Raw genomic sequence first — 8413 nt, forward strand, 5'->3', positions numbered from 1 at the left:
GGAGTAGTACCAGATAATTGGAGGGTGACAAATGTCATTCCTTTGTTCAAGAAAGGGAATGGGGATAATCCTGGGAATTACAGACCAGTCAGCCTTACTTCTGTGGTGGGCACATTATTGGAGAGGATTCTGAGAAATAGTATTTATGATTATTTGGAAAAGCACAGTTTGATTAGAAATAATCAGCACGGCTTTGAGAAGGGCAGGTCATGCCTCACAAGCCTTATTGAATTCTTTGAGGATGCAACAAAACACACTGATGAAAGTAGAGCAGTGGATGTGGTGTATATGGATTTTAGTGAGGCATTTGATAAGGTTCCACATGGTAGGCTCATTCAGAAAGTAAGGAGGCATGGGATTCAGGGAAATTTGGCTGTCTGGAGACAAAACTGGCTGTCCAATAGAAGACAGAGGGTGGTAGTAGATGGAAGGTATTCAGCCTGGAGCTTGGCGATGAGTGGTGTTCCACAGGGATCTGTTCTGGGACCTCTGCTCTTTGTGATCTTTATAAATGACTTGGATGAGGAAGTGGAAGGGTGGGTTAGTAAGTTTGCCAATGACACGAAGGTTGGTGGAATTGTGGATAGTGTGGAGGACTGTTGTAGGTTGCAACGGGACATTGACAGGATGCAGAGTTGGGCAAAGAAGTGGTAGATGGAATTCAACCCAGAAAAGTGTGAAGTGATTCATTTTGGAAGGTCCAATTTGAATGCAGAATACAGGGTTAATGGTAGGATTCTCGGCAGTGTGGAGCAATAGAGGAATATTGGGGTCCATGTCCATAGATTCCTCAAATTGCTACCCAAGTTGATAGGGTTGTATAGAAGGCGTACGGTGTGTTGGCTTTCATTGGCAGGTGAATTGAGTTTAAGAGCCGTGAGGGTATGCTGCAGCTGTATAAAACCCTGGTTAGACCACACTTGGAATATAGTGTTCAGGTCTGGTCACCTCATTACAGGAAGGATGTGGAAGTTTTAGAGAGGGTGCAGAAGAAATTTACCAGGATGCTGCCTGGACTGGAGGGCAGGCCTCATGAGGAAAGGTTGAGGGAGATTGGGCTTTTCTCATTAGAGCGAAGAAGGATGAGAGGTGACTTGATAGAGGTGTACAAAATCATGAGAGGCATAAGAAGAGTGGATAGTCAGAGACTTTTTTCCAGGTCAGAAATGACTATTATGAGGAGACATAACTTTAAGGTGATTGGAGGACGGTACAGGGGAGGTTTCAGAGGTAGGTTGTCCATACAGGGGGTGGTGGGTGCGTGGAATGCGCTGCTGGCAGTGGTAGTGGAGTCAGATATTTTAGGGACAATTAAGGGACTCTTGGATAGGCACATGGTGGATAGTAAAATGTAGGGTGTGCAGGATAGTTTGATCTTAGAGGAGGATAATAGGTCAGCACAACATCATGGGTTGAAGGGCCTATACCATGCTGTATCGCTCCATGTTCTACTTGAAAATTATACATGTGGCAGGACAAGAAAACATAATTGCAATGTGTTTTTGCGACTTTGAAGAAAGACGGAGGCATTTGGTGGCAGGAATAAACAAACTAAAATGAACTGTTTTGGTGCATGTTTGCATGCTTAGAGTTAATGTAATGTATATGTATTATGTACTAATAATTTAAGGCTAAAGGTTTTCAAAAATGAAGCCATCTTTGTATATTGATAGGTTTTGTTAAGGGGAGGCGTGACAATACTAAAGCTTTAAGAGGTGTATTTTGTCCTTTTTAAGAAGAGAGGTTGAGACAGAGGTTCTGAGCAATCGGTTCAAAGCCACTAGAGTAAACAACTTGTGGGACCTTTTTTTTAAAATTTGTAACAATAGAAGTAGCCTGAAAGGTTAGTAAACATAGAACAGCACAGCACAGAAACAAATTTAGTACTAGGCTGCTTAGTAGTTAAACAATCTATTCTTCAGTTAAATTTACTAACAAAGTTATTCTAATCCTTTCTATTGCTGTATTTTAACTATCGTGTATGAATAAAGTGCATTTTGCTTCAAGCTCCCACAGAATTGAGATTTTTAGTTTTAGCTTTACGCACTTTCCTGGGATCTTCAAACTGGATCTTATCCCTGTCTCTGTTGTAGTGAAAAGCTGGGAGTCTCTTCTTGCTGCTGGAATTACATTTGAGACAATCTGTTTTACTGAATATGCCTTTGCCAAGCGTGTGTTTATGGGATGTTACCATATTGGAACAGTTGTGTTCAGGAGTTAAAAAATCTATACTTCAGTTAAATTTTCCAACAGAGTTGTTATTCCAATCCTTTCTTTTGTTGTATTTTAACAATTGTGTATGAATAACATGTGTTTTGCTTCAGGAGTAGTAATTTGGTGCATTAAATTGCATCTGGAATACAATGCCTGACCCTTGCCTTTAGAAAAAGAAAAATTAGGATCTAGGTTACTTTCCAGACATATTTTAAGAGTCTTTGGTCTGGTCCATAACACAAGTAACATTACCAATAAATCAACACTGCCTTCCTTTCCAGCCTAGCCTGACTCGGCTTCTTTAAGTTTATGGGACTGACATCGAGTCACAGAGTTACACTGCATGGAAACGGACCCTTCGGCCCATCTCATTCATGCCGACCAGTATTCTTGAACTGAACTAGCCCACTTGCCTGCATTTGGCCCATTGACTTCTACACATTTCCGATTTATATACCCGTTCAAATATCTTTTAAATGTTATAATTGCACCTGTATCCATCACTTCCTCTGGCAGCTTGATCGATACCCGCTCACCCTCTGTGTGAAAAAGTTGCCCCTCAGGTCTGTTTTAAGTCTTTCCCGTCTCGGACCTGGATGGAGGGTTTGATGAGAGCTGAATGAGGGAAGTGTGTACCTGAACATCAAGTTCACAAGAGGTTTAGGGACTGGATAAGATCAGGATCATTTCAAGAGATGATCCAGTCTGTCCACCTGGCTTCCTAATCCACTCAGTCAAGGAAGGGGGCGAGTAAAACGTGTGGAATGGGAGATCGTGATGGAACTTAGATTCATTTATCTTTTCACAGATGAGTAATTTCTCAAAATGTCCTTGATGTAACGTACAAGATTGGGTCATGCTCATCACTGACTCTGCACAATCTGTCAAATAAATGCATTTGATCAACAAACTGACCAGACAGTAACCCAAGATAACAAAATGTGGAGCTGGATGAACACAGCAGGCCAAGCAGCATCTCAGGAGCACAAAAGCTGACGTTTCGAGATGAAGGATGAAGGGTCTAGGCCTAAAACATCAGCTTTTGTGCTCCTGAGATGCTGCTTGGCCTGCTGTGTTCATCCAGCTCCACAATTTGTTATCTCAGATTCTCCAGCATCTGCAGTTCCCATTATCTCTGACAGTAACCGACATTGCCTGAGAGTTCAGTATCATCGTGAGACAATCAGAGGAAGTGGTCTGGGTAAATGTGAGGCTCACAACAAAACATCTAACTCCTGAATTGGACAAAGAACTAAAAAAAAGGAAATTCTGAATAAGGATCACGGGACTGAAACACAAACTCTGCTTTCTCTCACACATACTGCCAGACCTGCTGAATTTCACAAACAATTTCTTTTTGTGCTTACTATAGATTTTCAGCATCTACAGCTGTTTGTTTTATTTTATACGAAGAAGGAATGCTGCTATTGATCTCCTTATTTGGGGAAGGATGTTCTGGCGATGGAGACAGCACAGCAAAGGTTTTCCAGCCTGATTCCAGGGATGGCAGGACTGACGTATGAAGACAGATTGGATCAGTTAGGATCATATTCACTAGAGTTTAGAGGAATGATTGGCAATCTTGCAGATACCTACAACTTTCTAACAGGACCAGACAGGGTAAACATGAGAAGGATGGTCCTGATGACCAGGGAGTCCAGGGCCAGGGATGACTGTAGGGCTGAAATGAGGAGAAATGTCTTCACCCAGAGAGTGGGGAACCTATGAAATTCCCTGCTGCAGAATGTGGTTGAGGCCAAAGCATTGAACGTTTTCAAGAAGGAGTTGGATTTAGGTCTTAGGGCAAAAGGGATTAAACAGTGTGGGGGAAGAGAGTGGGAGCAGGGGGCTGAGTTGGATGATCATCCATGAGCATATTGAATGGGGGAGCATGGATAAAACGGGCTGAGTGGCCTATTCCTGTTCCTAGTTTCTATGTTTCAATGAAGCGCAGCGAAATAAATTAGATAAAGAACAAAAAGCATACTCGGAAAAATAAGATTGATATCATCCTGGATTGCTGAGATGCATGTCAAGTTAAAAACAAAACTTAAATCAAAAATCCCATTCATTTAAGGATGTCCAAATCATTTGTTACTCAGGTATCTGAATTCAAACCTGACCATCAGTAAGGAAGCAGCAAAAATAACACAGTTTGATATGGTGCCTTTACCGTGGTAACATTCTTAAGGCATGTCACATCAATGTTATCAAATAAGATGCAACACCAAGGCACATAAGGGGATCACAAAGGGCTCATTACCCCCTTCTCAAGGTAATTTGGGGTGGGCAACAAATGCTGGCCTTACCAGTAAGGCTCACAACCAAGGAACGAATAAAAATTATTAAATCTGATGACCAAATGCTTTGACAAGGTGTGGATTTAAGGGTCGGCTGGAAGGAAGTGAGAGTTGCAGAGAGGATTAATTCAATTGGTTTAGGCCTGGTCACCAGCGGTGGAGAGATTCACATAGATACTGCACAATCTCCCAGAACTGAAGGAGTGCAGAGATAGCAATCTGATGTTGGACTGGGGCAGCGAGTGAGGAAACGAGAGAGTGCCGAGTTCATAATTGTTCATTCCATTTTGTCAAGCCCAAAGAATCCAAAAAGGATTGACAAGTAACTGGGAAAAGAGAAGATGAACCTTTATGGCCTGACGTAGCTACACGTGGAAGAAATTATTGTAGTATATTTGTCAAATTGACTGTCAAAGACTGCTCTACTTTTGACAAATTTGTCGCTGAGTTTAGGCTGCCTGTATTTTTAAAGAAGAAACTAATTCAATTAGGAATGTAACTCAATCCATTAACATGCCAGTAGAATGTGGAATGCGCGTTGGAGGATTAATTCAAGGTAAAATTAATTCAAACATCCCAAGCAAGACAAGCACAGGACATCTGAATCCTAAGATGAAGTGATAACCTTAAAATTTCTGAACTTTGAAAATATCTGCAATTGTATGCGGTAAGGGCTTTTCTTCCGATTGTCAGTTACTTTTGTCATTTGATGGTCCAGCTCACACATTTGTAAGAATTATTTATGATCTTCACACTCCCCACGTTTTGCGCGGAGTGAGATTTTTCTGAACTGAAGCATATTTGATCTCACCCAGAGATCTCTTTTTTAACAGCCAACTGACCAACTAATGAGGAAGCATTCAGCTTTTGCTGGAGTGTTCACACTCCTGAGGAGCACTTGAAGTTTATTGAATATTTAACCTCTTCGTTGTTAGAGCAGGAAATCTCTCTGAGGAGAGGGCAGTGAAAATACCCAATTTTGCTTTTATTCTTATATTCTTCCTGCTCAATTTCTTCACAATTCTTCCATTTAAATCTCAACGATTGCTTTCTTCAGCTGTGCCTGCACCGTTTGTTGTTCCTCTTTGGTTGTAAATTACATAGGGTTGTCTTACAATCCATGCTCGATCCGCCTCCCCCTCTCTCCCTATTTATTCCAGTTCCCTCTCCCCCTCCGCCTTTTCTGATGAAGGGTCTAGGCCCGAAACGTCAGCTTTTGTGCTCCTGAGATGCTGCTTGGCCTGCTGTGTTCATCCAGCTCCACACTTTGTTATCTCCTTACTGCTGTTCGGTCATCTCTTATCTTGAGCTTGTGCTACTACGAGCTGCCGATCCCATAGCAACGCAGGATTTTCCCTTGGATACTGACTGCCTCTCCGACAGAGAATTGCCAGTCAATGTTCTTTTACATCCCTGCTCCTCAGCTTACAGTTTAATGTGATTTAACTATTATCAAAGTTTCCTTATGCATCACAATTTATATGGCCTCACAGACCTTTAGAACAGAATTTTCCTTTCGCATCCCTGATGTTGTTTGTGGACACTGGATCAAAATCCTGGAATTGCATGTCAACCTACAGCATGTCGGTTGCAGCAACTCAAGAAGGTAGCTCACCAGCACCTTCTCAAGGGGAAACTAGGGATGGGCAAGAAATGCTGGCTTAGTTTAGGGATGCCCACATCTCATGAATGTATAAAACAAATCCTGTAAAGCAAATTTTGAGAACTGTCAATTTTATGGTGCAAGGCTCTCTCAGCGAAATAGGTGAGCGTTCTAGAAATTACAGATACATCATATTTGGGGTCACACCTGGTGCTATGCAATATTTGTGAAATATACCTCAATATTAGCCTTTTTTAGAGTGAATTATTAGAAAAACCATTGTCTTATTTTGTGATGGGTCACTCATGCCATGCAAGAGAGATGTTTGGTAGAAATAATTTACTAAATGTTTTCATCATGGAATTCCTACAGGGTGGAAACAGGCCCTTTGGCCCAACAAGTCCACATTGACCCTTGGAGCATCCCACCCAGACCCATCCCCCTAGCCTACGCATTCCTGAACAATACAGGTAATTTAGCATGGCCAATCCACCAAGCCTGCACATCTCTGGAGTGTGGGAGCAAACCCACACAGACACAGGGAGAACGTGCAAACTCCACACAGACAGTTATCCGAGGGTAGGATTGAATGCAGGTCTCTGCCGCTACGAGGAGGCAGTGCTAACCGCTCAGCCATCATGCCACCCTCTTTTTGATGAAAAGAATTCAGGATTTCCACAATCACATGGCATCAGCATCTAAACACAGATTGACATTTGTTGCTGAGTTATGCTGGAAAGATTGTTTGGATCACTTTCTCAAAAAAAACTTCCATTATTATAACGGCCAAAGAGAAGCTGCTGTAAAATGTCACTGATAGGGCTGTGACATGTGAAATGGAACGTTGAAGAGAAGCAGGCAGTAGAAAGAGTTATGTCAGATCAGTTCAGTGAATAAGCAGGAGACAATTGGTGATGGGAGACAGCACCAAAAGTATCTGATCTTTACAGTTGTTCCTGATGCCTAGGGAGACCAGAGCCAGGGCTCACAGTCTGAACATAGGCATTAGGACATTTCAGACTGAGTGGGGAGAAATTTCTTCACCCAAAGAGAGGGGAGCCTATGGAACTCACCACTACTGAAAGTGGTTGAGGTCAAAGCTTTGAATGTTTTCAGAAAGAGTTAGACACATATCTTGTGGCTAAAGGCATTAAGGGGCGGGAGAGGGAGGGCAGGTTTAGAGAATAGGACTCAATGTTCACTCACGATCATATTGACCGGTGGAGCAGGCTCAAGGGGCCGAATGGCTTACTCCTGCTCTGATATTTTTGTTCCTATATTAACAAAAGTGGAATACTGACTGGACCGTGACACAAGCTTCAAACCTGTGTGTATGGAAGTAAGCAGGTCCATATCAAAAATCTTACTTATTGATTTTCACACAACCAGGTACCAATTATTTCTCTCCCAACCAATACCTTTTTAGAAACAGGAGCTGAAAGAGGAGACTGGGTTGTAACACATTAACATGTGACCTGTTCGCTGCTGTCAGTGGGATTCAATTCTAACTGGACACAGCGAGAGTGAAAATCTTCCCTCTCTGCTGGCTGTAGGATTGTCTGTCAGTGCCTGGGCAGCCCATTCTAGCTGATATGAATCAAGAGCATAAAACTGCGGACAATGGCGTCCTAACTGACAGCAAATTAGAGCTTTCACTCAGGAGAGATTGTATTGGGAATTGGGAAATAGCCCCACTGTGGCAACAGGCCATTCCCTTCCGCTGTTTGAGTGAGGAAATGTTATTGTGTTTGATATCCTTAGCTCAGAGATACAACTCTAGTCTCTCAATCACTACACCACGGATTCCATTTCCATTCCAGAGACCAAGCGCATATGTTTTATTGCAGCACAGTGCTGTGGTAAGTTCGGGGGGGCTGTGGTTTGGCTTAAATGTTACACTGATGCCCTCTCCAACCTCTTGATGTAAAATATGTCGTGCCACTGTTTATCGAAGAGCAGCAGAATTATCCTGGTTAATACTTATCCCCCGACAGTGTTCCTATAGTTAGCTCGTCATGTGTCCTGTTGCTAATTGTAGGTGCTTTCTGTGAGTGTTTGTCTGTTCTTTTGCATATTCTCAGTCTTTGCCAAAGGTGGGGGATGCAATAGTTAGGTCTTTAGCTGGAAAGGGCCAAACTTAGCAATTCTTTCATGATATCTCTCTACACCTTCCTTTTCTCAGACAAATAGGGGGAGGCAATGGCCAAGTGGTTCCAGGGTTGAGGGTTCGAATCCTGCCAAGATAGCTGGTGGAATTTAAATCGAATAAAAAAAATCTAGAATTAAGATTCTAATG

Source organism: Stegostoma tigrinum, chromosome 14, assembly GCF_030684315.1.
Source record: "Stegostoma tigrinum isolate sSteTig4 chromosome 14, sSteTig4.hap1, whole genome shotgun sequence".
NCBI classification, from domain to species: Eukaryota; Metazoa; Chordata; class Chondrichthyes; order Orectolobiformes; family Stegostomatidae; genus Stegostoma; species Stegostoma tigrinum.